This window comes from Bos mutus, chromosome 2 (assembly GCF_027580195.1).
Source record: "Bos mutus isolate GX-2022 chromosome 2, NWIPB_WYAK_1.1, whole genome shotgun sequence".
Taxonomy (NCBI): Eukaryota; Metazoa; Chordata; class Mammalia; order Artiodactyla; family Bovidae; genus Bos; species Bos mutus.
In genome coordinates this window covers 107,585,405-107,612,451 of record NC_091618.1, presented here as the reverse complement: position 1 = coordinate 107,612,451, position 27,047 = coordinate 107,585,405, and the positions used below count along the sequence as shown (strand labels likewise).

The 27,047-nt window shown below is 41.1% G+C and overlaps 1 protein-coding gene across 4 annotated transcripts in view; it reads right to left on the bottom strand.

Annotated features, from left to right (window-relative positions):
- The window catches only part of B3GALT1 (beta-1,3-galactosyltransferase 1), a 628,268-nt gene that overhangs the window by 38,711 nt on the left and 562,510 nt on the right, over positions 1–27,047 (bottom strand). For all 4 annotated transcript variants that reach the window (XM_070357857.1, XM_070357856.1, XM_070357859.1 and 1 more), the window contains one exon: positions 14,146–14,276. The gene's annotated coding sequence lies outside the window, so the exon portion shown is untranslated. The remainder of the gene's footprint in view (positions 1–14,145; positions 14,277–27,047) is intronic.

Below are 27,047 nucleotides of genomic sequence, written 5' to 3'. Positions count from 1 at the left end.
GAAGAAAGCTGAGTGCCAAAGAATTGATGCTTTTGAACTGTGGTGTTGGAGAAGACTTTTGAGAGTCCCTTGGACTGCAAGGAGATCCAACCAGTCCATCCTTAAGGAAGTTAGTCCTGAATATTCATAGGAGGGACTGATGCTGAAGCTGAAAGTCCAATACTTTGGCCACCTGATATGAAGAATTGAGTCATTGGAAAAGACCCTGATACTGAGAAAGATAGAGGCAGGAGGAAAAGGGGATGACAGAGGATGAGATGGTTGGATGGCATCACCAACTCTATGGATATGAGTTTCAGTAAGCTCCAGGAGTTGGTGATGGACAGGGAAGCCTGGTGTGCTGCAGTCCATGGGGTCACAAAGAGTCTGACATGAATGAATGAATGAACTGAACTGAACAAAATAAAAGAGACTCAATAAAAGATGGTTATTATCTTGCTGATTTTTAAGATACAAACTGACTCCAATAATTGAATTGAGTTCAACCCAGGGAGCAAAATCCAGTTTTGATAGAAGCAGCACTCTATTTTTGGTAAAAAAAGGTTCTTCATGTCATCATATACAGATTGTGGCAGTCATTTGTGAGGGATGTCACAGGAAATTTATAATAATAGTCACCAGGTGCTGAAATTTGGGGATGATGATTTTGGACAGGCAAGTGTAAATGTAAAGACTTGGATTTCAGTCCTAGCCATGTATTAAGTCTTAGAAACACTGTATAACCTCCATCAGTTCGTTTTGTAATCTGCAAGATGAAGATGCTATAGAACCCACTGTGCAGGGTTGTTCCTAGCTCAATTAAGATCATGTATGCAAAGCTCATGGCACAGGACTTAGCATGCAGTAAGCACTCAATGAAGGCTGCCCATTACCGGGTTCCACTTTTCAAATTAGAGCAGATTCAAATGCATTCTTACAAAAATATTGATTTTACTGCCTTGCCGTCTGATTTACTTTCCTGCAAGGGGTGTGGGCCTGGATGGGAGTGGAGTCTAAGGGAGAACGGATATGTGTATATGTATAGCTGAGTCCCTTTTCAGTTCACCTAAAATCATAACAACATTGTTAGTCAGCTACACCCCAATACAAAATAGAAAGTGTTTTTTTTTTTTTTAATGAAGAAAGAGGTGTGGCTGGACTACCTTGTTGGGAGTATGTGATGCATGAGAGGTTCATCTCCTATGTGGACTGTGATAGGAAGTATATCAGGAACCATTGTGGTGGCTTTCACATCAACTATATGACGACTGCCTATCATATTTCTGGCCATTGCCAATGCCTATAGACCACCTGGTTTACAGGGTGGTGTTCATTAATTTATAAGGCAGTTCGTCTTGTGCTAGACTTATTTCACTAGGGTCCAAGGGATATTTTGTGCTATTAGGAAAGACATGAAAAGCCATTTGTTGGATCTCAGGTAGCTTGTATTGGTGAAGGAGGATTTGTTGACCATTTCATGTTACAGGGTCTTTTTCAAATCCTGGAAGTAAATGGTTTACGCTAATTTATTTGTCTAACATCTATAGAGGAGTACTTTTTGGCTCTGGGCTGGGTGCCAGGGAGCCAGAGATATGCTGGCATGTCAGAGGCTGTGAGAAAGTAGGGGGCCTTGCACACAGCAAATCAATATTGAGGTGACTGGGAAAGAAGTTCTTCATCATAAATGTAGCAGAGAGTTAAGAGTAAGCTACCCTAGGAGGCAGGGGAAGGAGCATCCACTCTGGGCTGTGACACCTTTGCTGCCTGGAGAAGTCTTTTCTGTCCTCAGGGATCCCTTTGTGCTGTGTCTCCAGGGCTCAGTGAAATCCACCAGGAATACCTGTCACAAAGTCTCAGGATGGGGCAACCTTGTGATGTGGCCAGTCCTAACCCAACTTCCACCCTTGGGGACTTCTTTTTTCTCCCTTATTTTTTAACCTAGGAATTGTGTAATTTCCTGATTTCCATTCCAGTGTGTTCAGTGGCTAAGGCACAGCTTGAGAAGGACTCTGGTTACAGCGCATCCAGAGCCATCAACAAACACAGCATCAGCAAAGACAACTCCTGCACAGCAGCCCTGCAGAGAAGAGGAAGGGTCAGGTCTGTGGCCAGAGAGAGGGCAGGGCGAGTGTTATTTGCACCGCACAAGCCTGGCTCCCTGCTCCTTAGCCCCGCTCTGTGTATGGGTGGGTGGGTAGGCATTGCCTGCTTCCTGTTGTTCTTCACTCTCACTGAAGTATCTTCTAGGCCAATCCAGCTAGCAGGTCAGGGGGCACTGAGAGGGCCTGGTCCAGGAGCACAGTGGCTGAGGAGCTTGTCAGATTCTCCACGGACTCTGTGTCAGCCTTTAGGAGTGGAAGCACTGCATTGTGACTAAATGAACCATCTCAGTTCCTGCTTCCTCAAAGAGTCATCTGTGCTAGTCCACGTACCTCACTCTGGCAGGTGAATGAGCAAACACCTACCTGCAGGGCCATCTTGAGCAATGAATGAGAACACCTGTGAGGCACCGGGCCTGGGGAAGGTGTACACACTGCGCTGGTGTCTGAGCCTTGGCCTCTGTGCAGTTTATCACATTGGTGTCCCTGGGGCCTGGGGTTGTGCCTCTGAAGGTGAAGTGTGATGGTTATGGTGGGGAGGACACTTGGTAGACCACGGTACAAAACTGTGTGCTTTACTGCCCAATATTCCTGTGCACTACTGGCATCCCTGACTCTCACCCTATCCCTGAACTTCATCCTTTCTCTGGGCTCATTTAGTACCAGACCAGCACCTCATTCCTCACCTTTACCTCACTCCTGACAGGGCATCTCCTAATCAGTTTCCTTAAGGTTCTGTGAAGGTTTGGGACTCAGAGACCTCCATAGGGGCAGAGAGAGGTGACAGTCACTCAGCTGAAGTGTAGGTACCCAGTGTCTCCTGGGTCTCCTCTCCTTCACCTCTGGCTCAGCTGCCTGCGGAGTTGTTCTAGAAGACATCCATCAGAAGCCAAAGGACACTGGCTCCTGCCCTTGCTATCAGTTCCTCTTCCTGGGGCTTGAGAGGCCTGAGGGGAAAGCTTACTGGTTTTCAGGCATAAGCAGAGTGTGCCGTGAGCCCTGGAGGGCGGAGTGGTAGAGTGGAGAGAGTATGGGCCTGGGAGTTGAGGGACAACCCATTCCCAGCTGTGTGCCCAAGGCCATTCTACACAAGGCACGTAACTGAGACATGGAACCAGATGCAGATGGACCTGCAACTCTGCCCAGATTAAGAATGTTCAAAAAAGCCCATCTTGAGGGAAATTGCAGGGCCCCCATCTTTAAGTAAAAAGAAGCGCCTAAATTAATGCCTTAGCTTGCAGGACTGAAAGAGAAGGAATCATCGGGTAATAAACACTCGAGTTTAGCTCTGAGTTAGTCACGGTCCAAGATTTTTATCAGTATTTCATTTAAAAAGAAAAATAAAACAAACGCCAACCTCACAGTGAACACTGAATTGTTGTTTAGTTGCTCAGTCATGTCCAACTCTTTGCAACCCCATGGACGGTAGCCTACCAGGTACCTCTGTCCATGGGATTTTCCAGGCAAGAACATTGGAGTGGGTTATCGTTTCCTTCTCCAGTGGATCCTTCCTGACCCATGGACTGGACTGAATCTACTGCATTGGCAGGCAGATTCTTTACTGATAAGCCACTAAGGAAGCCCTGGATACTAAATTACAAGCTGGATAATACATCAAACAACTTAGCAATGTCTACAGAGGTTAGAGAGTGGATCCAAGTGCTACTGCACAGACCCTCTGCACAAGCCCAGGGCAAAGACAGAGGAGCAAATGCACAGTCAGCATTTCTCCAGTTGATATAGGTCAAGGGCACTGTACTTCCTGAACTACTGCCCTGAGTTAGGCAAAGAAAAGGGGTAGACTGTCATTCAGAAGCAGAAATGAAAAGGATGTCCCAAGGGAAAAATTATTATGGTGTACTCTGAATATGATGACATAGAATTAGCAAGAGACTTGTCTTCTACTGGCAGCCTGTCTCTAGAAAACTACTTTGACTCATAGAAGAGACAAAAAATAGAACACAAACCTTAAAATTAATACTTATTTATGAGCTTCCCTGGTGGCTCAGTGGTAAAGAATCTGCCTGCCAATGCAGGAGATACAGGTTCTATCCCTGATCTGGGAAGATCCTACATGATGTGGACAGACTAAGCCTGTGAGCCACAACTACTGAGCCTGTGCTCTAGAGCCCGGGAGCCACAGCTCCCGAGGCCCATGCGCCCTAGAGCCCTTGCTCTGCAATAAGAGAAGCCACTGCAGTGAGAAGCCTGTGCACCGCAACCAGAGAGTAACTTGCACTTGCTGAAACAGAGGAAAGCCTGCGCAGCAAGGAAGACCCAGAACAGCCAAAAACAACTAATTATTTAAAAAATTAATACTTATTTAAAGCAAGGAGATGAAGGATTTGGGACAATATTTTAAGGGTCCCAGGCATGAGTAGGCACAAGGTCTCGAGGAGAATGAACACCAGGGGAACCCCAGGTGTGAGTAACAAGAAGGGCCCTGCTGTCCTTTCTCCTCCCCCTTGATCTTTCCCTCCCCTGGCCTTCCCATTTGCCATCTTTAATTTTCCCAACTCCTTCCTAGCTTCCAGGGGCCTCCTCAGTCCTGCCTCAATCAAATGAAGACAACCTCCCATTAGAACCTGAGTAGTTTATCTGAGAAGGAATCTACCTTAAGCTAATGGGGGCTGATACTGACAGTGCTTTTGGTAACATTTACATTTCAACAGGAAGTTCTTTAGGGTCTTATTTGAAAAGAGTGAGTTAGTTCAGTTCAGTTCAGTCCCTCAGTCTTGTCCGACTCTTTGTAACCCCATGAATCGCAGCATGCCAGGCCTCCCTGTCCATCACCAACTCCTGGAGTTCACTCAAACTCATGTCCATTGAGTTGGTGATGCCATCCAGCCATCTCATCCTCTGTCGTCCCCTTCTCCTCCTGCCCCCAATCCCTCCCAGCATCAGAGGCTTTTCCAATGAGTCAACTCTTCACATGAGGTGGCCAAAGTACTGGAGTTTCAGCTTCAGCATCATTCCTTCCAAAGAACACCCAGGACTGATCTCCTTCAGAATGGACTGGTTGGATCTCTTTGCAGTCCAAGGGACTCTCAAGAGTCTTCTCCAACACCACAGTTCAAAAGCATCAATTCTTCGGCACTCAGCTTTCTTCACAGTCCAACTCTCACATCCATACATGACCACTGGAAAAACCATAGCCTTGACAATACGGACCTTTGTTGGCAAAGTAATGTCTCTGCTTTTGAATATGCTATCTAGGTTGGTCATAATTTTCCTTCCAAGGACTAAGTGTCTTTTAATTTCATGGCTGCAATCACCATCTGCAGTGATTTTGGAGCCCAAAAAAAGTCTGACACTGTTTCCACTGTTTCCCCATCTATTTCCCATGAAGTGATGGGACCGGATGCCATGATCTTCGTTTTCTGAATGTTGAGCTTTAAGCCCACTTTTTCACTCTCCACTTTCACTTTCATCAAGAGGCTTTTTAATTCCTCTTCACTTTCTGCCATAAGGGTGGTGTCATCTGCATATCTGAGGTTATTGATATTTCTCCCAGCAATTTTGATTCCAGCTTGTGCTTCTTCCAGCACAGCGTTTCTCATGATGTGCTCTACATATAAGTTAAATAAGCAGGATGACAATATACAGCCTTGACATACTCCTTTTCCTGTTTGGAACCAGTCTGTTGTTCCATGTCCAGTTCTAACTACTGCTTCCTGACCTGCATATATGTTTCTCAAGAGGCAGGTCAGGTGGTCTGGTATTCCCATCTCTTTCAGAATTTTCCACAGTTTATTGTGATCCACACAGTCAAAGGCTTTGGCATAGTCAAGAAAGCAGAAATAGATATTTTTCTGGAACTCTCTTGCTTTTTCGATGACCCATTGGATGTTGGCAATTTGATCTCTGGTTCCTCTGCCTTTCCTAAAACCAGCTTGAACCTCTGGAAGTTCATGGTTCACGTATTGCTGAAGCCTGGCTTGGAGAATTTTGAGCATTACTTTACTAGCGTGTGAGATGACTGCAATTGTGCAGTAGTTTGAGCATTCTTTGGAATTGCCTTTCTTTGGGATTGGGATGAAAACTGACCTTTTCCAGTCCTGTGGCCACTGCTGAGTTTTCCAAATTTGCTGGCATATTGAGTGCAGCACTTTCACAGCATCATCTTTCAGGATTTGAAATAGCTCAACTGGAATTCCATCACCTCCACTAGCTCTGTTCATAGTGATGCTTTCTAAGGCCCACTTGACTTCACATTCCAGGATGTCTGGCTCTAGGTCAGTGATCACACCATTGTGATTATCTGGGTCGTGAAGATCTTTTTTGTATAGTTCTTCTGTGTATTCTTGCCACCTCTTCTTAATATCTTCTACTTCTGTTAGGTCCATACCATTTCTGTCCTTTATTAAGCCCATCTTTGCATGAAATGTTCCCTTGGTATCTCTAATTTTCTTGAAGAGATCTCTAGTGTTTCCCATTCTGTAGTTTTCCTCTATTTCTTTGCATTCATTGCTGAGGAAGGCTTTCTTATCTCTCCTTGCTATACTTTGGAACTCTGCATTCAGATGCTTATATCTTTCTTTTTCTACTTTGCTTTTTGCTTCTCTTTTTTTCACAGCTATTTGTAAGGCTTCTTCAGACAGCCATTTTGCTTTTTTGCATTTCTTTTCCATGGGGATGGTCAACATTTTTTGCATTTCTTTTCCATGGGGATGGTCCAAAGAGTGAAGGGGATGCTTATTTCACAAGTTCACATGCCATTCAAATGCCTGGTATCTTCACAGGGAGGAGAAAGGATGGTTAAGTTCCAGATTTCCCCAAAGCACTGCAGGGGGCCTGCTGCCTCTTCCCGCTGTAGATCAGGCCCTCATCTAAAATGAGGTCATGTATTTCTATCGCCTTCCTTGACACTGTTGTCTGCTCATGATGCTTTCTGTCACTTTGTGGGGAAAAGACCAGGTCTGCCTTAAACATAAGAGCAAATGTTTATCTAGCTCTCACCATGTTCAATCAGTTTTTTAATGCCTTTATGTTTATTACCTGATCTAGTTTTTACAATCAACACAGGTGGGTTATTCTGTGCCCATTTTAAAGATCAGGCATTGAGTGATTTGCCTAAGGTCTCAGGGTAAGTAAAAGGCAAAGTTAGGTTTCAAACTCAGCTGTCTGGCCCCTGGGCTCAGACTCTAAACCATGATGTAGATTGTATTCCCAGCAACTAGTATAAAGCCTGGAAATCAATCACTATTTCTGCTTGTCTTTGTATATCCCTATGATGATTAATTTTATGGTTCAACTTGGCTGGACTGTGGTGCCAGATACTTGGTGAAACATTATTCTGGATGTTCCCATGAGGGCATTTGGATGTGATTTACATTTAAATCAGTGGACTTTGAGTAAAACAGAATGTTGGCCATAACAGGGGGTGTTGGGAGGTGGGGGTGGGGGAGAGGTTCATTCAATTTGATGGAAGTCCTGAACAGAATAAAAGGCTGATCTTCCTGAAGCCAGAGGGAATTCTCCAGCACTGCTTTTGGACTTCATCTGCACTGTTGACTGATCCTGGTTTTCCTGATTTTTCAGACTCAAACTGCAAATCTTTCTTGAGTTTCCATCCTGCTGGCCTCCTCTATCAGATTTTTGGACTTAGAAAGCTTCCACAATCACTTAAGCCAATACCTAATAATGCTTTTCTAATACATACACATCTCTGCTTAATTTGATAACTAGTTCCTTCAGGCTAGGTCCCAGGCCCTCTTTTATTCTCAGTTTAAGTTTTGCCCATTCTTTAAGCAAGTTCTCTACTCCTTGGTCTCAGTTCAGTTCAGTTCAGTCACTCAGTCATGTCTGACTCTTTGTGACCCCATGAACCACAGCACACCAGGCCTCCCTGTCCATCACCAACTCCCAGAGTCCACCCAAACCCATGTCCATTGAGTTGGTGATGCCATCCAAACATCTCATCCTCTGTTATCCCCTTCTCCTCCTGCCCCCAATCCCTCCCCTCATCAGGGTCTTTTCAAATGAGTCAGCTCTTGGCATCAGGTGGCCAAAGTATTGGAGCTTCAGCGTGGTCTCAGTTGCTATCTATATTTATTCCAATAACTTTTATATTCACACTCTAGCTCAGATGTATCCATGGAGCTCCAGACCAATATATCCAACTGTGTTGCTGCTACTGCTGCTAAGTCACTTCAGTTGTGTCCGACTCTATGCAACCCCATAGATGGCAGCCCACCAGGCTCCCCCGTCCCTGGAATTCTCCAGGCAAGAACACTGGAGTGGATTGCCATTTCCTTCTCCAATGCATGAAAGTGAAAAGTGAAGTCACTCAGTCGTGTCCGACTCTGTGCGATCCCATAGATGGCAGCCTACCAGGCTCTCCCATCCATGGGATTCTCCAGGCAAGAACACTGGAGTGGGGTGCCATTGCCTTCTCCATCCAACTGTGTATTTGACCTATTTTCTTGGCTATCTGGGCGGCACCTGAATGCAGCATGGACAAAGGTAAATTCATACCCTAGCAAGGCTCATTCTCTTTTAGGGTTCCCTATTTCTATGAAATGTGCTTGTAGATACCCGAAACAACAGGAGCCATTGTTAACAGCTCTCTTCCTTTCATTTCTGTACTTAATCATCACCGTGTCCTGCCAATGTCACTTCAGACATTTCTCATATTTTATGACTACTCTCCATCTCCACTACCACCACCATATCCAAACTTACAGGTATTTCTTATCTTGACTCTCCTATGGTAACTTTTCAAGTGGTTTGCCTATGCATTCCAGCCATAGTGATTTTTCTAAAAAAAAAACAAAGATGATCATATTCGTTGCCACTACGTGTTTGAGACCATTCAGTGACTTTCTCTTGCACTAGGAAGAAGGCCAAATTCTTAGCATGGCTACATGGCGGTCCCAAGGCTCTGCATGGTCTCATCCTGCCTCATTTTCCTCCTTGATCTCTCTACTCCTCTATTCTTACTTTCTCAGTTCCCAAAAAATGCTTCCTCATATCACTGGTCCTTTGCATATACTGTTTGTTTGTTTGTTTGTTTTAATGTGGGACATTATTCCCAATCCCTCAACTCTCATATCAGAAGTCACTACAAAGGGGAAATTATATTTCACGTAGTCTCTTTCAGGCAGATTTTTTGTTGTTGTTGTACAATCTTATGAAATTAATTTAAATTAATAAGAATAATAATAGCTAGGATTTACTGAGTGCTGATCAAGTTCCAAGTGTGAAGCACAGTGCTAAAAATTTTATAATCATTATATTTAGATCATTATCTCATTAAAAATACAACACAATTGTGAAGTAGATAATATTATTCTTTACTTTTATAGATGAAGAACCTGAAAACCTGGGTGAGAAGCTGAATGTACCTTTGGTAGTCTGATGACTTGCTGGATAGGTGGAGTATATATTTGGAGTGAGCTGGGACTAGATCTGTGATTGATCAGTACTGTTATCGGACTGCCTGGCATGTAGAATATGTCCAGTATCTACTTGCTGATTGAAAGAATGACGAATATTTGAATGAGTAATGAACTAGGACACATTTTAATATGGAAACTAACTGGGTATCCCTTTCATTCTCTACCCTAAGTTAGTTGCCTATGAGATTATTTTCAAAATTCTAGTCGGTTGCTTGCCAATGAGAAAATGGCATTCCCAATACTAGATATGATTTAGAGACCCTCCATTCTTCATTTTGATGACCATCTGCTTCATTTCCAAATAAGACTCCCAGTAAGGGGTGATTTTTTGGTTGTTGTTGTTCCCGTCATTTGGGGCTTCTGAAATAGAGGGAGTCACAAAGATATGCACAAATGTGCACACATTGTATTAGGTAAGTCCACACCAGCTGCTATAACAAACTCTAAATTTCCAGCCTTAACACAATAGGCGGTTCTCATTCAACCTAGTGACGCTATTCCTGTTTGGCCAGACAGCTTTCTACCTAGTGATCTAAGAGCTCTGACTTGCTCCATCCTTGAGGGCATCAGACTTTTCTCATGCAGATGTCAACAGGGGAGGGCGGGCATGGAGCAACCTACCTCCTAAAAATTCTGGCCCCAAAAGGAAACATGTCACTTCATTTGTTTTCCATTGTGAGAAATTCATCATCTGATCACACCCAACTCTAAGGCAGGCAAGGACATACTGCTGAGTTATATGCCCAAGAAAAAGAGAGGAAATATATTTGAGTAAGTTACCAGCCATCTCTGCCCTATTTCTATCCCTATAATACAAAACAGAGAGATTCTATAGGATTAGTATCCTAGAGTATGGAAGACGAAGCTTAATTTTAATGATGGATATCTGGAAAGACCTGCAAAGAAGGGGATTTTGGGTAGATCTTGAAGAAGAGGTAACTTTTTAATAGAAGGAGATCCTAACAGGCATAACTGACTCTGGTACCAAAAATGATGAGGTTTGAAGTCAGGAGGGAGTAGGCAATGAGAAAAAATCTCAGAGTCAAGTAGAAATTATTTTAATAATCTCTTTTTCCTGAACTCCTCTATAACTAATTAAATAACAAACAGAATTACCCCCTCCACCACAAGTATCTTAGTCCCTAATGTGAAGATATGAAATAATTAGAGGGTGTGCTGTGTAAGAATTTTAATGTCATGGAAAACTTCTATTTTCAAGACGGCACTAATTATACAGGATAAGGTGAAACAAAGGGAAGATGTACAATTAGCGGAGCACAGCTTATTACAACCAGCTCTGTTTAGATATGTAAACATAAGAAATAAACCAAGGCTCTTCCAGATATGTAATAAGTTGAGAGTGATCTGTATTTATCTTTTAGAGGACAACTCTGGAGATTACAGAAATGCAGGACATGGCCATTTTATATTTAACCATGGTGATGGTATAGGGAGACTTTTGCATTCTAGACTTTTCCTCTCTAGTGGCAGAGATAAATAGAAGGGCCTTGGGAGGGAGAAGACTGTTCCTTCTTTGGTCTGCCAGTCACTGGCTGGGTGATCACAACCTTTCTAGGTTACTTCCTCCACGGTATGGGGATAGTAATACTATATATGAAAGCAATCGGCACTGGGATTGGACTATATTAGGACCCTGTTTTTATTCTAGATCCATTTCCCTTCCCTCCTCTGATTTTTTCTTAAGCAGGATTTCATTCACCTCAATAAAAAATCCTTAAGACTGTAAGGACTGTACAAGAATGACTGTAATATAAGATGGATGTACTTCCTCTAAATCGACCAAACTTCAATAAAGGCAGTTATAATGTCAGTGGCTCTATCTGAGCAGTGTCAAGGATAAAGAAATACCTTAGTTGTCAAACCCCAGGAGGGTTGACTCAGCTCGTCTTTTCTTCCAAGGAAGATAAACTGCATCTCATGCAATTTGCTTTTTGCTAAGGGGTTCTTGTTTTGGTTTCAAACAAGCTCTTCAGTGCAAAAGACAATCTCTCCTACATATACATTAAATGGGCTATGACGAGGCACCTGAAAATGTGGGCTTTTCCCTAGATTCTGTTGCTGGAATATTAGAAATGGATATGAAAACTGAGACCTTAAAAACTGTACGATATTACACATTATTCAAATGCAGAGTGCTGTGGGCTGCCCATCCCAAGTCACAGCTCAGTTTTGAATGGCCTACACACCCAAGTGCATCTCAGCACTGACTGAAAGGGTAGAGGCCCTCAGCTTCAGGGACTGCATTAGGATTGTACTATCATATCAATCACCCACATGCCAAGTTCTTGATAAAAATGATCATAATCCAGAAGCGAAAGATAAAGTATGAGAGTTTGATTTGTGTAAGCAAATCAAAAGCATTTAGACTCAAGCTACTTGATCTATCTTAAAGCCTTGCCAGGAATATAAATACAAGAACAGCCTTAGAACCAGAACAGGCAAGAGTTGATAGAGTAGAAACTAAAGATTATTTGCTATTTTTTCCTGATTTACTCTAATCCAGCCATACTGGCTTTCATTTAATTCTGTGAACTAGCCAAGTTCAAGGCCTTCTGTCTTAAAGCATCTGTAAATCATCCCTCTGGCTCTTCAGAGATGCCGTTTGTAATAGGCAGGATTGTTTTCCTTAAGCTATGCTAACAAACGACTTCCACATCTCAGTGGCTTAAGACAATACAGTCAGTTGTTTCCTCACGCTACATGCTACACGGCCAGTGTGAGTTGGTTGAAGGAACTCTGTTCCTTGAAGTCACACAAGATCCAGGCTAAGGGAGCAACCACATCTTGGAACACAACACTTATTAGACTGCCTCAGGGAAAGGGGTCTACAGAAGCAACACTTAGATGCTCCGATATGGAAGTGACACATATTTCTGTGCACAACTGATGAGCCAGACCAGATCCCATGGTCCATGGAACCGCGGGCAGACTAAGGCGATGCAGTCCTATCGTGTGCCTGGAGAGGGAGGGGAACCGCTCTCTTGACTCTTACACCCTCTGTGACCACTCCATGAAGCAGTTTCTCACTCTCCACTGCCTTAGCATCCCTTTTGTTGTCCATAATGCTTTCCCCAATTTGTAACTGTATTATTTATTTACTTTCTGTTTTAGTTTTAGATGTTTTACCTCCATTGAACTATAAGATCTCTAAGAGGGGGACTTCCCTGGCGGCCCAGTGGTGGACTCCGTGCTCCCAATGCAGGGGGCCTGGGTTTGATCCCTGGTCAGGAAACTAGATCCCACATGCCACAAAAAAGAGTTTGAATGCTGCAACTAAAGATGTCACAATGCCATAACTAAGACTGGCACAGATGAGTAAATGAATGAATAAATACATCATACATCCCTACATCCCTAAGGGGAAGGACCATGTCAACAGGCTAATTCCATGAAACAGTTCTCAAAAACAGTTAATCAACCTAATATATTTAAATACTGAATCTAACATTTGTCTTCAACTAGGAGAATCCTTGTGATACCGTCACGTCTCTGTTGCCATCCTTTGTGGCTGTGGACTATCACCTCTCCATCGCCCCTTATCACGGGATACTCCCTCTGTACAATGGTGGGGGCCAAGACAAAGACAAACGGGGTGTTCTTTCAAATGCTGTTAGCGATTGGAAAACTCTCAGCTAAATCCTTACAGGAATCTTCAAAAGTGGCGAAAACCAGCACATTCAGTACACACTGCTGTAAACTTTGTAAATACTGAAAAGAAGAAAGGAATGTGGTGAATGTGCACTGTGTTGAATTTACTTTCGGCAAATTATCTCGTAGAGAATTAGTTCAGAGCTGTCACCTTGCCCTCCGCTCACAGTTGTGCTTCGCTGTCAAACTCAATCAGTATTTAAAAGGCATTTCGAAATAACTCTTCACTTCAGGTGCCAGGAAACAGTTTGTTTAGAGAGATTAAGTTACTGGCCCACATCATAGAGGTGATGGTGGGAAAGGTAAAATTATGGTTCAAGTTACCTCTTGCCAGTGTGGTGCTGTGGTCCTTCTTTTTCTGAGTCATACTCCAGGAAGGCTGCAATCATTTTTATAAACTTAGCATGTTATTTACCACAAAAAGTTAGTGTATAAAGAAATATTCTGAGCATTTATCTTTGCTTTTTATAATTTTAAATAAAAACATTGTTATGATTACCTATTTTAGACACTTTTTATAACTATACCATCATTTTCTATATGAAATTCTATTATTGTCAAGTGAAATGAGAAATAATTGAAGTACAATTGCCTGTGGGACAAGGTTACCTCAGCAAAGAAAATTTAAGAATCAGTTAGCTATGACCTTGGAGAAATGGATTTTTAAATAGGCATTGTCTCAGGTCACCTAAGGCATCTCTTTATAGTTCCCTACAATTTCATCTTAAAAGAGGCCATCACTAAAATCAGCCAAAGGTTTCATAGACACTTGTGAATATGAACTTTTAAAAAAGGATACTTTTTTGAGCTATCAATTTTTTCCTCCTGCAGATATTTATGGCAAGGTTATTTTACAAACCATAATAGGTAAACATTAATAAGAAAAATGAAATTTTTTCTGTACCCATTAGTTCTTAGATGTTGATTTCTGATTGTACAGAATTGCTATTATTTTTCCACAGTGATGGGCTACCTAACTGAGCAGTGTATCCTCCTACCTGTTGGACCAACCTTGCTGTGTTCTCCTTACTCCAAGTGCAGGGCACACAGGATAGTCTCAGCCCGTCTGATGAGGAGATCTGCAGTGGCTCATGCCAGGAGAAGCTGCTGCTTAGCAAACTGAAGTCACCTAGGTGGATAAGAAGAAGAAAGAACACTTTAGGAACACTGGAAATTAATCAGGCTCAGGGGAATGAAGGCAGAATACTATCATATAAAAAGAAAACTTTATATTTAGGCTATAAATACAGTACATAGAAAGGCAAGTAAGTAAGCACTGAATAGATGTTGATCAAATAAAAAATAATAATAAACAAATGATCAAATAAACATCAGAGCTGGTCTTTGGATTGCAAACCTATATGCCTACAAGACCAGACTGGTAGGGTAAGTGAGGGAGCAGACTGGGTTTGAGACATCAGGGAGAGGTGGAGCCATGCTCAGCTGGTGAACACACATCCCATCTGAGGCCACAGCCATGGCTCAGGTCTGCCTGGTATCTTCCATTGATGCCATAAGGAAAACTAGGCTCAATAATGCCATGACTTCAGGTTCTCAAGGGAAGACAGAAACACAGAGTTTTATGTGAAACCTTTGGAATTTATATTTTAAAATTCAATTAAACAAAACAAAACTTTGTGCAGTTCAAAGAAGGCTAAAGCCAAAGCCCACAGGAAGCTTAGGATTAGCTCCTGAGTAGCCATGAGATCTAAGATGTAAGGCAACATCTTTAATTTCCAATGATGAAGAAGGATCCAGAGGGTTGAAGCCACTGTGCAATGACACTCAGCTAATTAGTGGCAGAGCTGGGCTTTCTAGGTATGAGTATTCTCCCTTTTATTTATGACTCATGACCACTCTAAGACTGGCTGAATCTGATCAGACTTTTTCACATAACAGACTAGGAGCCAACCAGAAGTTGCCTTTAGGGTATCTGACCCTTGGGTCTCAATCTGTATTTCTATAAACCTTCATAATGAGAGGTACAATTTTCTCTCCTCACCATTCACATTATGGAAGGATTTCTGGGTAAAGTCAAGTGACTAAAATACAGTGGTCCCTCAGTGTAGCCGGATGTGAAGAGTGGGAGACAGTTATGGGCACAGGCACCACTGGGTCCCATTGGATCCATCTACTGGTTCCAGTTTCTGCTAAAAGCCACTGTTTATATGATACGTGGTATTGTGTGATGGTTAAGAGCAAGAGATGGGTTTAAATATGGACTTAGCTGCTTATTGTGATATAAGCTCTCAAAGTTCCATGTGTAAAAACAGTGATAACAACAGTACCTGAATCATAGAATTGTACTGAGGTTTAAATGAATCAGTGCATAGGAAGTGCTTAGAATGGTACTGAGATAAGGTACATACTCAGTAAATGTTTGCTACGATTTGTATTTAATGTCAGTATTTACTGAATGCCTACTGTATGTTAATTTACTTCCGTTTATTATCTGTAATCATCACCCCAACTCTCTGTTTCATGTTGTCACCTTTTCAAAAAGGAAAATCAGGACTTAGGGAGAGTCAGCTTCTTGTGTAATGACACCCGGGTAGGAGTGGAGCCAAGTGTTTGAACGTAGGTCTACTGAGCCTAGCTACTTTTTAATGCACTACTCTAGTGCCTTCTCTGGAGAAGGCAATGGCACCCCACTCCAGCACTCTTGCCTGGAGAATCCCATGGATGGAGGAGCCTGGAAGGCTGCAGTCCATGGGGTCGCTGAGGGTCAGACACGACTGAGCGACTTCACTTTCACTTTTCACTTTCATGGATTGCAGAAGGAAATGGCACCCCACTCCAGTGTTCTTGCCTGGAGAATCCCAGGGACGGGGGAGCCTGGTGGACTGCCGTCTGTGGGGTCGCACAGAGTCGGACATGACTGAAGCGACTTAGCAGCAGCAGTAGCAGTAGTGCCTTCTCAGTGTTCCATTGAATATACTATTCAGATCTTTAAAGAACAGATAACTAACTCTGCTCAAACATCAAATACTTATCAAGTCAGGTACCAAAGCAAAGGAGTCTCAAAGTAAACAATGAAAACACTGCAATGTGTAGTAACTTGCTGCCTTAAGTGAAAATGTATAGTTCTAGATTAGAAGCGTTCCACATGACTATGAATAAGACATGAGACCATGTGGTCCATTTTCAGCCTAAACCAGCCCTCATTTTTATCCTTTAAAATGTTAGGGCTCTTAATAGATTATATGCTTATTATTGATAAATCTAGTTCCATGGAGGTAGCTTTTAGGAAACACATATTGAATGTCAACATAGGGAAAATAAGACCTGGAAGATTTCATTCTAGCCTATTAAAAAAAAATCCTTGCTTCTACAGATTTTTTTTTATACATAGTGCAATAAGATATAAACATTTATTAAAGTATATGGAGCATTAATATGAAGCATCTTATATAAAATATTGAGTGAAGAAAAGGAAGGAAGCAAGAAATATAGGGAACAAGCAGCTACCGACTGCTAACATGTGCCAGATCCTATACCAGGTTATTTATATATACTGTTATTTATATATTAGTATTTAATGAACACAAATTAATAAAGGTAGGGCCAAAATACATGTGAAAAATGTATATACAGCCAATTCAACTTTTTAGGGTCAGATATTTCAATTTAAACCTTAAGTCTTACTTAGATATAACTCTTTCTAATTTTTTTTTAACAGAAAATGTTTTAAAAATAATTTTAGCCAAACAAGGACAGGAAAGGAGGGTATCTTTTAAATTAAAATCAGTTCTGGGAAAATAAAAGCTAGGAAACACACAGAGACAAATTTTCTCTGCTTTCAGAAAAAGTTAACATTATCCTAAGAGTTGACATCTATTCTCAGCAATAATACAGAAAATAGAAATGCATTACACAAAGTCAGATGAAAAATATAAGCCACTTTCTTTCTTTAGTCTGATTTCTAAAGTACAATTTCAGTATATAAGTTAGAGTCAACACAACTTTCCAGAATATAAAATGCATCCACATTCAAATGTTTTTAGAATACAAAACAATATTTCAAAGTCTGATAGAAATGAATTTGTTCATTATCTACTCTTTTGGATAACTGCCATTATTACTATTTCTCCTTGGGCAGATAATTGAAAATTACTATATAAATTGTTGTGTTTTTCTGGGAAAATAGCCTAGACTCAAAATTTGTCACCCACATTTTAATCTAAGTTATAATTTTACCAGGCCTAAAAATTATAGTTACTCTAGTACATTATTCTATTACACCTCATTAATATCTTTTCTTCTTTTTATATTCACATGGCAAAAAGGAATTTTGCCAATGCCATTTATTCCAAAGAGTCCATTCATTTTGTTTTGTCTCCACATCAAAGTTAGCTATGAAGTATTTTAGTGATAGAATAGTACAAATAAGATAATAAAATATTTGGACATGAGATTTAGTTCCTCCAGTTTTGCTACAGTCCTCTTTATGGCAGCAAAGTAATTTACAGTGTGAATTTCTAATGGCAGCATCTGGTCACAATTTGATCCTGGTTTGTGTGTGGTCTGTCTGCAATCAAGGACTTGAAAAAAGACCCACAGAGCAAAAGAGAAAGCACCACTGAGCTGCCCATTTATTAGCTTATCAAGATATATTCTGTGATTCATGGGGAAACCAAGAAGAGGTAATAGTTGATGTACTTTGTTAATGAATTTAAAAGAAAGAACAGAGGGTTTTCGTTCTCTAATCTCAACAATAATGAGCCTAATTTTCCTTTTCTCTTGTCACAGGTAGAATCCTTGGGAAACAGACTTTGAGACACTCATGTGGGAAGCTGATCAGAACATGTTCTCAGAAGCCACACCTATTTTGGGATAAGAGGAAAAGGAGGAAGGGGAGGGAGAGGTTTACTGTGATATAGGCACAGCAGAAGCCTGAGACCAGCTCACAGGGAGCTCGGGAACCAGGGGGTTAGCCAGCACATGTCCACTGTCCTGGAGCTGGCTCCCCTGGGCTTGGGCAGAGCGGGCTTCACACAGCTTTTCCCAATTGTGTGGTAAATGACATCATATTGATACTTTGAAATTGGAGGTATGCATGTGAACTATTTACAACACAGTACCTGGCTAATGCAAACAATCAGAGCTCTGTCACTTCCCATTCCCAAATCTTCAACCTCCGTTAAGAAAGACTGAGGTACACATCTCAGTACTCAAATCCATGTGATAAGTTCTTAATTGCACATGATGCTACATAGAGGGAATGACGGCTATATTTGGATGGCTAGGTTCTGGATGGCTATAACTTCTCTAGGCTAGGTCTCCTCTGTTCTACCCAGAGTATCATTCTAATCCCAGGATTTCAAGTCTCACTGCATTATCAGGGTCTTTACTGTTGCCTTCTGGAGAGAGGCAACTAGCTCCCATAGAAATGGAGTCATTCCTATGAGATAGAACGTGGTGATATGACTGCCAAGGCCCAAGTGACAGACTTATCAGAGGAGTAAGTTCTGACAATGATCAAAGAACATCCTAAGTCTAATACTTAGAAAAAAAGTCAATGGAAATGACTTTATTTAAAAATACTTGGGAACTTCCCTGTCAGTCCACTGAGTAAGACACCACACTTTCACAGCAGGGGGCACATGTTCAATTCCTAGTCAGGGAACTAATCCTGCATGCCTTGCAGTGCAGTGAAAGAAATAAATAAAATAGACATAATTTTAAAGTACTGCCATTTCTTTACTTGCAATTATGTCAACCCTACCAGTAGAGAGATAATCACTACACCATGTCTTTGTTTAATGAAGTCACACAATAAGGTGGGAGAAGATTTTAAATATATGAGCCAAGCCACACAAAGATTTTGGGATAAAATCATTCCAGTTTTTTAAAAATGGAATTCCACACAAAATGAACTAAGACAATTTCTGTTTGCAAATAACAGTGTTTTTGGAAATTCAGAGAATTGGTATGAGAGAATTCATCATTAGCTGGGGTAGCAGAAAAATGTAAAGGAACCATCCTGAACAAAGCTACACATCTATTAAAGTTCTTTCTTCTTTTGAGCCCTTTACTCAACAGCAGAGAAAGACCATAACAGAAGATTCAGAATTTGACAGATTACAGAGAAACTCCTCTTCTCAGCTTTGCCCCTTATATTTTACACCCACACTAATTCTTAGCACTTTGGCAATTGCAAAAACACCCCTTAGGCATCCAATTCAGGGAAAAAACAAAACACTAGCCATCAAATGCAGAAGAACCTGTCATGATTTTAGTACATGAGGTTAGACTTAAGGAGACACAGTCAGAAAAGTGTGGATGATCCTGAAATTCAGTGATTAAAAAGTAACTCAGTATTGACTGTATCTATTTTCCAGCACTGATCACATTTCTGTAACAGGCATCAAAGCAATCAGGATGTGAGGTTTCCAACAAATGCCCTGCTGCTACTGCTAAGTCGCTTCAGTCGTGTCCGACTCTGTGCGACCCCATAGACGGCAGCCCACCAGGCTCCCCCATCCCTGGGATTCTCCAGGCAAGAACACTGGAGTGGATTGCCATTTCCTTCTCCAATGCAGGAAAGTGAAAAGTGAAAGGGAAGTCGCTCAGTCGTGTCTGACTCTTCACGACCCCATGGACTGCAGCCCACCAGGCTTCTCCGTCCATGGGATTTTCCAGGCAAGAGTGCTGGAGTGGGGTGCCATTGCCTTCTCCGAACAAATGCCCTATGATGACATAGAATCACTGGTTGCAAACTCAGTCTTATACATCACAACTCAGTACAGGGCCTACCACAGGGTAGGAACTTAGCCTCTCTCAGCAACTTGGACAGGGGAGCCTGGCGGGCTGCAGTTCATGGGGTAGCCAAGAGTCGGACATGACTGAAGCGACTGAGTGCACACAACACCTTGCTCGAAGATGAAAGACAGCCTAGCCACGTTTGGATTCTCTAATCAGCTACTTAATTCCTCTCCTATAGTACCCATTGTTTCATTCAACAAAACTATGTTGAATGTTTTCTATATTGTGGTATTCTAGGAGAAGCTGAAAATATAGAGGAACTCATATTCTTCTTGAGACAGATAAAATTCAGACAGTACAGTAATGGAGCTACTAAAGCACAGAGGAGAGACCTTGCACTGTAACTGCCTTTGTCTTCTGTGTGATCAAATGCCTTTTTCTCTCAATAGGTGCTCAGACTATTAATAAATAAGAACAATAACTTCACTTGACTGAAGAATATGAATGCAACTAATGTTTCAATGTTCAAAAAACTAAGATCATGGTATCAGGACCCATCACTTCATGGCAAATAGAGGGGGAAAAAAATGGAAACGGTGACAGATTTTCTTGGGCTCCAAAATCATGGCAGATGGTGACTACAGCCATGAAATTAAAAGACGCTTGCTCCTTGGAAGAAACGCTATGACAAACCTAGACAGTGTATTAAGAAGCAGAGACATCGCTTTGCTGACAAAGATCTGTATAGTCAGAGCTATGGTTTTCCCAGTAGTCATGTATAGATGTGAGATTTGGACCATAAAGAAGGCTGAGCACTGAAGAATTGATGCTGTAGAACTACGGTGTTGGAGAAGACTATTGAGAGTCTCTTGAATAGCAAAAAGATTAAACCAGTCAATCCTAAGAGGAATCAACCCTGAATATCCATTGGAAGGACTTATGCTGAAGCTGAAGCACCAATACTTTGGCCACCTGATGCTGGAGAAGACTGAGGGCAAGAGGAGAAAAGAGTGACAGAGGATGAGATGGTTGGATGCTATCACCAACTCAACAGGCATGAGTTTGAGTAAAATCTGGGAGATAGTGAAGGACAGGGTAGCTTGGCATGCTACAGTCCATGGGGTCACAAAGATTCAGACATGACTTAGCGACTAAACAACATCGTTTCTGTTAAATAAACGGGAGACTGTGAGGCTGAAGGAATGTAGTATGGAGCCTTAAAAACAATCCGATCTTTCCCTGATTTTAAGCTGGAATGCATCTGAGTTAGTCTTTCAGTAGTTCAACAATATTTTCATTTTCCTTTTATGTACAATTCACAGACTAGGTCCTGGGGATATGAAGAGCAATGAAGAAAATTCAAGTGGCTTTCCCAAAAATCTGATATGTTATGACCCTTTCAAAAGTTTGATATAATTTCATGATACTTTTCAAGAATATAAATGCTCTAATTTATGTCTATTTATGAAATGTTAGTCTATATAAATGAGTTACTTCACAAATGATTTCGGTAGAAAGTGAATTTGTAACAGGCAAAACAAAGCAATGGGATGGATCCCTGTTTGAATTTGGTGTCAAACTTTTTAGCTACAATTTTAGGTCTTTAATTTATGGATAGAAAAAGCTGGTTCTGAAAATTAAGAACAGTCCAGGGCATATGTGCAAAGGAATTCAGCAAAGTTTGCATATTGACTGAACCAACTACTGCCTTAGCTGGACTTTTCCGGCCATGCACTGCATATCTTGCAAATACTGTTATAGTAAATCATTCCATATAAGCTCATGGAATTTGAACATGTCTTCTGGTTTTGACACAGACTGTCTACAGCCGGTTAACAACAATGAGCCTTGAATATGACCCATCTGTGGGCAATTGCTTTGCTTTTTTTTCCTTCTTCTTTTTCTATAGGCGTTTTATTCTAGATCAGTATTTTTAGCAATGGGTATGGCGTCTGCCACTAGAGACAATGGATGAGACAGTAGGCCAGCATCTGTACAAATATTTCACCACCATTAAAAACCAGCAAAACAAAGCCAACAGCTTAAAGTATATGCCCTGCAGACGGTTGAAGCAGCAACAGCATCCTTTAATTCAAAGGGTAGCATCTTGACCTGACATGCACCTGGAGAATGATCCTCCTCCTCACTTCAGTGGTTCTCCATCATCCCTGGGCACATGTGGGGCAGACACTCACAGCCATATGGACCAGGAAGAGGCATGATGGAGGTTCTGCAGCAGCACCTGCAGAGGGTGGGAGGTGGGAAGTTCCCTTTGCCCTGATTGAATCATACTCAGTGGGGGTTTCTATATTCCATGATCAATATGACTTAAAGTTGTGGCCTGGCAAGCAACAGGCCCAGTATGGGAAAAGTGCATCTTTCCCTCGGAAGTATAAAGCTTCACCCTAGGTTTTCACACCAGGTTTTTATTGATGGATACTTAGATGTGAAAGGAAAATGCACATCTGTTACTTCCAAACTGGGCACATTTTCCTCACTAGACCTTTGAAAGGAATGGGGAGCTAGGCCTGACACTGTGAAAGTGTTTTCCACGCCTTGGCTAAGCTGTGAAAGAAATCCACTTAGAAATGTTTTGAATAAACAGGGTATCAGTTAGGACACTTGTTAAAAAAACCCACAAGTTCTTTTTGGAAAACAAAGATGGGGGAAGCCTATAGATTAATGATGTCATAGAAAGACTAAACACAAACATCAGACACTCAAGAAATAGGTTCATAAGAAGCGGCTTTGTAACTGGGCAGGGTCCTATGGGGCATTCCTGGACAGACACCTCTTCCAGATCCTTTGCTTTAGTTACTCTCTGATGTACCTAGATAATAAGTGTCCACTGCACACTTCCTGAATTGTTTTATGGATGCTAAAACTTCCACCAAGGAGAAGAGATTAACTACTTGATCACCATAAGCATGTGGCCCCCAGACCTACTGGTACCTAAGTAGTTATAATGTTAACTCCTATTACACTACCCTGTTACCTCATCATGAACCAATTAGAATTGTGTCTGAGCTGGTCACATACCCTTGGGTACCCCTTGCCTAACCTGGCCTTTACAAATGCTTTAAAAAAATTTTTTTTTTAGATTACACATTTAAGCAACATCATATGATATCTGTCTTTCTCTGTCTGGCTTACTTCATTTAGTATGATAATCGCTAAGACCAACCATGTTGTTGCAACTGGCATTACTTCATTCTTTTTTATGGCTGAGTAATATTCTGTTTTAATCTTTTAAAATGATACAAATGAGCTTATATGCAAAACAGAAATAGACCAGAGACATAGAAAACAAACTTATTTTATTCAAAATAGAAGAGAGAAATCAGAAGAAGGGGAAATAAATTTAGAGTTTGGGATTAACATATACATACTATTATATATAAAATAGATAACCAACAAAGACCTACTGTATAGTACAAAGAATTATACATAATATTTTTTAACCTAAAAGGGAGAAGAATCTGAAAAATGGTACGTATATATACAACTGAATCATTTTGTTGTACATCTGAAACTAACATGTTATAAATCAACTATATTTCAATGAGGGGGAAAAAAAGCTTTGCTAAAACTAATAGGGGAGTTTGGGTTTTTTGAGTCCTAGCTATCCCAGACTCCTTGTATGATGCCCTACAGTAAAAGCTGCGCTTGACTTCACCACACTTGGTGTCAGTAGACTGGATTTACTGTGTGCAGGCGAGAGGGCCCAAGTTTGGCTCAGCAACGGTTTCCAACCTGGTATTCTAATACTCTGATTAATGCTATTATTTTTCAAGTTAAAAAAAAATACTTTATACAATAACAGCTTTTTATACTTCTTTTTAAAATTATTTTAAATTCTATCTATTTGTTTATTTTTGTCTGTGCTGGGTTTCTGTTGCTCTGCAGACTTTTCTCTAGCTGTGGTGGAACTAGGGAAACGCTCTAGGTGTGGTGCGGAGGCCTCTCTTTGAGGCGGCTCCTCTTGTCGTGGAGCTCCGGCAAGGGCTCTAAGCTGGGTGTGCCTCAGTAGTCCTGGCGCGTGGGCGCAGTGACCGGGGCTCACGGGCTCTAGAGCACTGGCTCAGTAGTTGTGGTACATGGGTTCAGCTGCTTTGTGGCATGTGGAATCTTTCTGGACTAGGGATTCAACCTGTGTCTCCTGTATTGGTAGGTGAATTCTTTACCACTGAGCTGCCAGGGAAGCCCTATTTTTCAAGTTTTGAGATCTCGACTCTCCCGCTCACCAAGGGTCCTGGAAGCCACTTAACGCCTCACTCCTTTAACAACAATATCACCTGGACTGCTTGCCGTTCTCTGTTGCTGGGACCTTGTCCAAGGTTTAGGTAGCCCACCCTAGCACTGAGAAAAGGATGAGTGAGCTACATCCTCATGTTTTCTCCCTGTGTTGTTATTTTTTTTGCCTGATTTCTTCCCAGGAGGAAGTTGCACATTTTAACCAGATAGATATGAGGAAAAGAAACTGTTTTTCTCCCAAGATAGCAATCAAGGACCTTGGGCAATATGTGCAGAATTTTCTGGAATTCTATTAAAAATTATCTGATAAACTGCCTTTGGGTCTCTGCATTGTTTCCTTTGTGTGGGGTGGGATGTGGGACCAACTAGGCTTAGCAAGCTTAGCTGGATGTTACTTAAACTTTAGGCAGTAAACAAAGACGTGCTCTGTAGTGCACAGATGGCTGGAATGATCAATTTGAGAGCTGAAACTTACCATAAGAATTACCTGGTTCTACCTACATTCATTAAACTCGGTGTAATAGTAGCCCCAAAGATATGGTACCTTAAGTAGTCCATCTGTTCCCTCTATTAAAACCTTCTTGGTCTAGCTTCTAAAAACCAATCAGTCTACTTTTCTCTTTGAGCGAAAAATAAAACAGATATTTTGAGAAAAGTCACAAATCATCACCACTGTATATATACTCTTTGTAATATTACATTTTTTTCCTGGGAAAAAAATGATAATAAATACAAAAGGGATCTGTGAAATATGCCTCCATTAAAGTAAAATACAACTCTTTTATCAGGTTAAATGCATACCTATAACGGCGTACTTCTCCATGGAACTGTGATACATGTGATGGAATGAGAGTGGAAATGGGTCACACAGAGTATACTTTATTATTATTATTTTTTTAAAGTGTATCCCTTGGGGGAGTTTTGGATAAATGGACTGAGTGTTATTTCATTTCCAAGGTCTTTGCTCAGGAAGCCAATGAAGCCAAGTATGCAGAGCAAAAGACATCTGCTCAAGGTCAAAGAGATGGGTGAGCTGCTGCGAGATCTCACTCCATTCCCCACCCCAGACAAGGCCCTGCCAGGTCCACAGACTCCAGCTCATTTCCTCTTGTTTGTTACCTGGCAAACTGAAGATATCTGCAATCATGCAGAATCAAACAGCGTATTTTACCAATCAACAGAGCTCAGTACACTGTGAAATCTCTAGGATGAGAGAAGACACCACACATGCCCACACTATACCACCACCACAGCAACAGTTTTTATTTTTGTAAAGCAATTATCAACTTATGTATAAATGATTACAGTATCTGAGATCCAAGATCTCTGGAAAAAATCAGATGTTGCAATCAAAACATAATTGAGCTATTTTGGAACAGAAAGCCTACTTGCTCTTCAAAACATATAAATATCTAAAAATTAAACAATGACCCACTTAGAGCAGAACTGCTTCACTGAGATTTTTTAAGGATACATTTTCTGTGAACTTCCCTCCTTGATGAAAAGTTTCTATAGTTTAATACTGGAATTTCCCAACCTGGGATGAATGTGTATCTCTGGGTGTATGTGTCTCTGTGTGTATGCTGGGGGGTGGGTGGATGTGGTCAGTAACGATGAGTTAATTTCCTCAAGTGATCTGATCTGAAAATCCATCTGTGATCATTTACAGCCTAAAAGAATAATGTCCTGTACATGTAGGCACTATTATTTTTTCAAATGTGGACATATGCTTTCATAAGAAAAATGCTAATTCATTTTAAAGCGTTGTCAACTTCTTTGTAAATTTTTGTTATTACTATTTTTTAATTTCATGGAATAAAAACATAGCAATTACCTATAGGTAGCTGCAACATTTTAAATGTTAAGAAGGAGTTCTTCTGGAGTAGATGTGCTGAGATAATGTATTTCAAGAGTTACTGATAAAAATACTTACAATAAGGACTTACTAGAGATATAAAGTAATGGTGATATGATAGATACAATGGATTTTCAATTATGTATGAGTCACATTAGAAGAATCACTAAGCCATTTGGTTATATTAAGTCTAAATATTTAAATCTAGCCTCAAAATTAAACACTCAGAAAACAATTAACAGCCATTGCCACTGGGAAAAGGAATGAGCTTGTGAGCAGCTGGTGCAAAGGTCCCTCTTTTTATTCTCTACACATCTATACTGTTCAAATTGTTTACAACAACCATAAATTCAAGTCTTCCTTTTATATTTTGAAAAATAATTAAAAGGTATAATTGAATCACTCTGCTGTACAGCAGAAACTTAATACAACATTGTAAATCAACTATACTTCAATAAAAAATATAATAAATTTAAAACAAACACGAAAGCAATTAAAAGGAAAGCAACCACATAAAATGAGATCAACAGTCTCTTTGAAGACCAGTGAGGTGCTGGCTCTGTCCCCTAAACACCCATTCTCTTGCCCCAGGCTTGCATTAGGAACAGAGAATTGCTTCTCATTCCCTGTAACTTTGGAGGCTGGTCCCAAGTTGACAAACATCTTTACCAGATGCTGCGCCCTGGGCTGCAGGCTTCACATGGAGTCTAAGAGCTCCCAGGGAAGACTGTGAGCAAGCTCCATAACACCATGTCCGTATGTTTGGGGGTCACAGGACTACAGTATATTCCCACCCAGCTGGATTTGATTGTGCAGCTGCCTATGGGTGCAGAGAGGAAGATTGAGTCTTGCCTCCTCCGACCAAACAAGTGCTGGCATACCCCAGGGAGCATGTGTGAAATCCTAGTCTGTCGTACACCAAGAGGAGATTATAGCTGCCTGATCCATGGTGACTTCTGCCCTTAATAACTCTACGAGAGCTGGTATTCAGTGTTAGGGATGCATGCAATCATGCAATACTTAATGCGTTTAGATTCAAAAAGCTGTAGCAAATTCCATGCAACACTTGCTAATATGCTAAGTTAA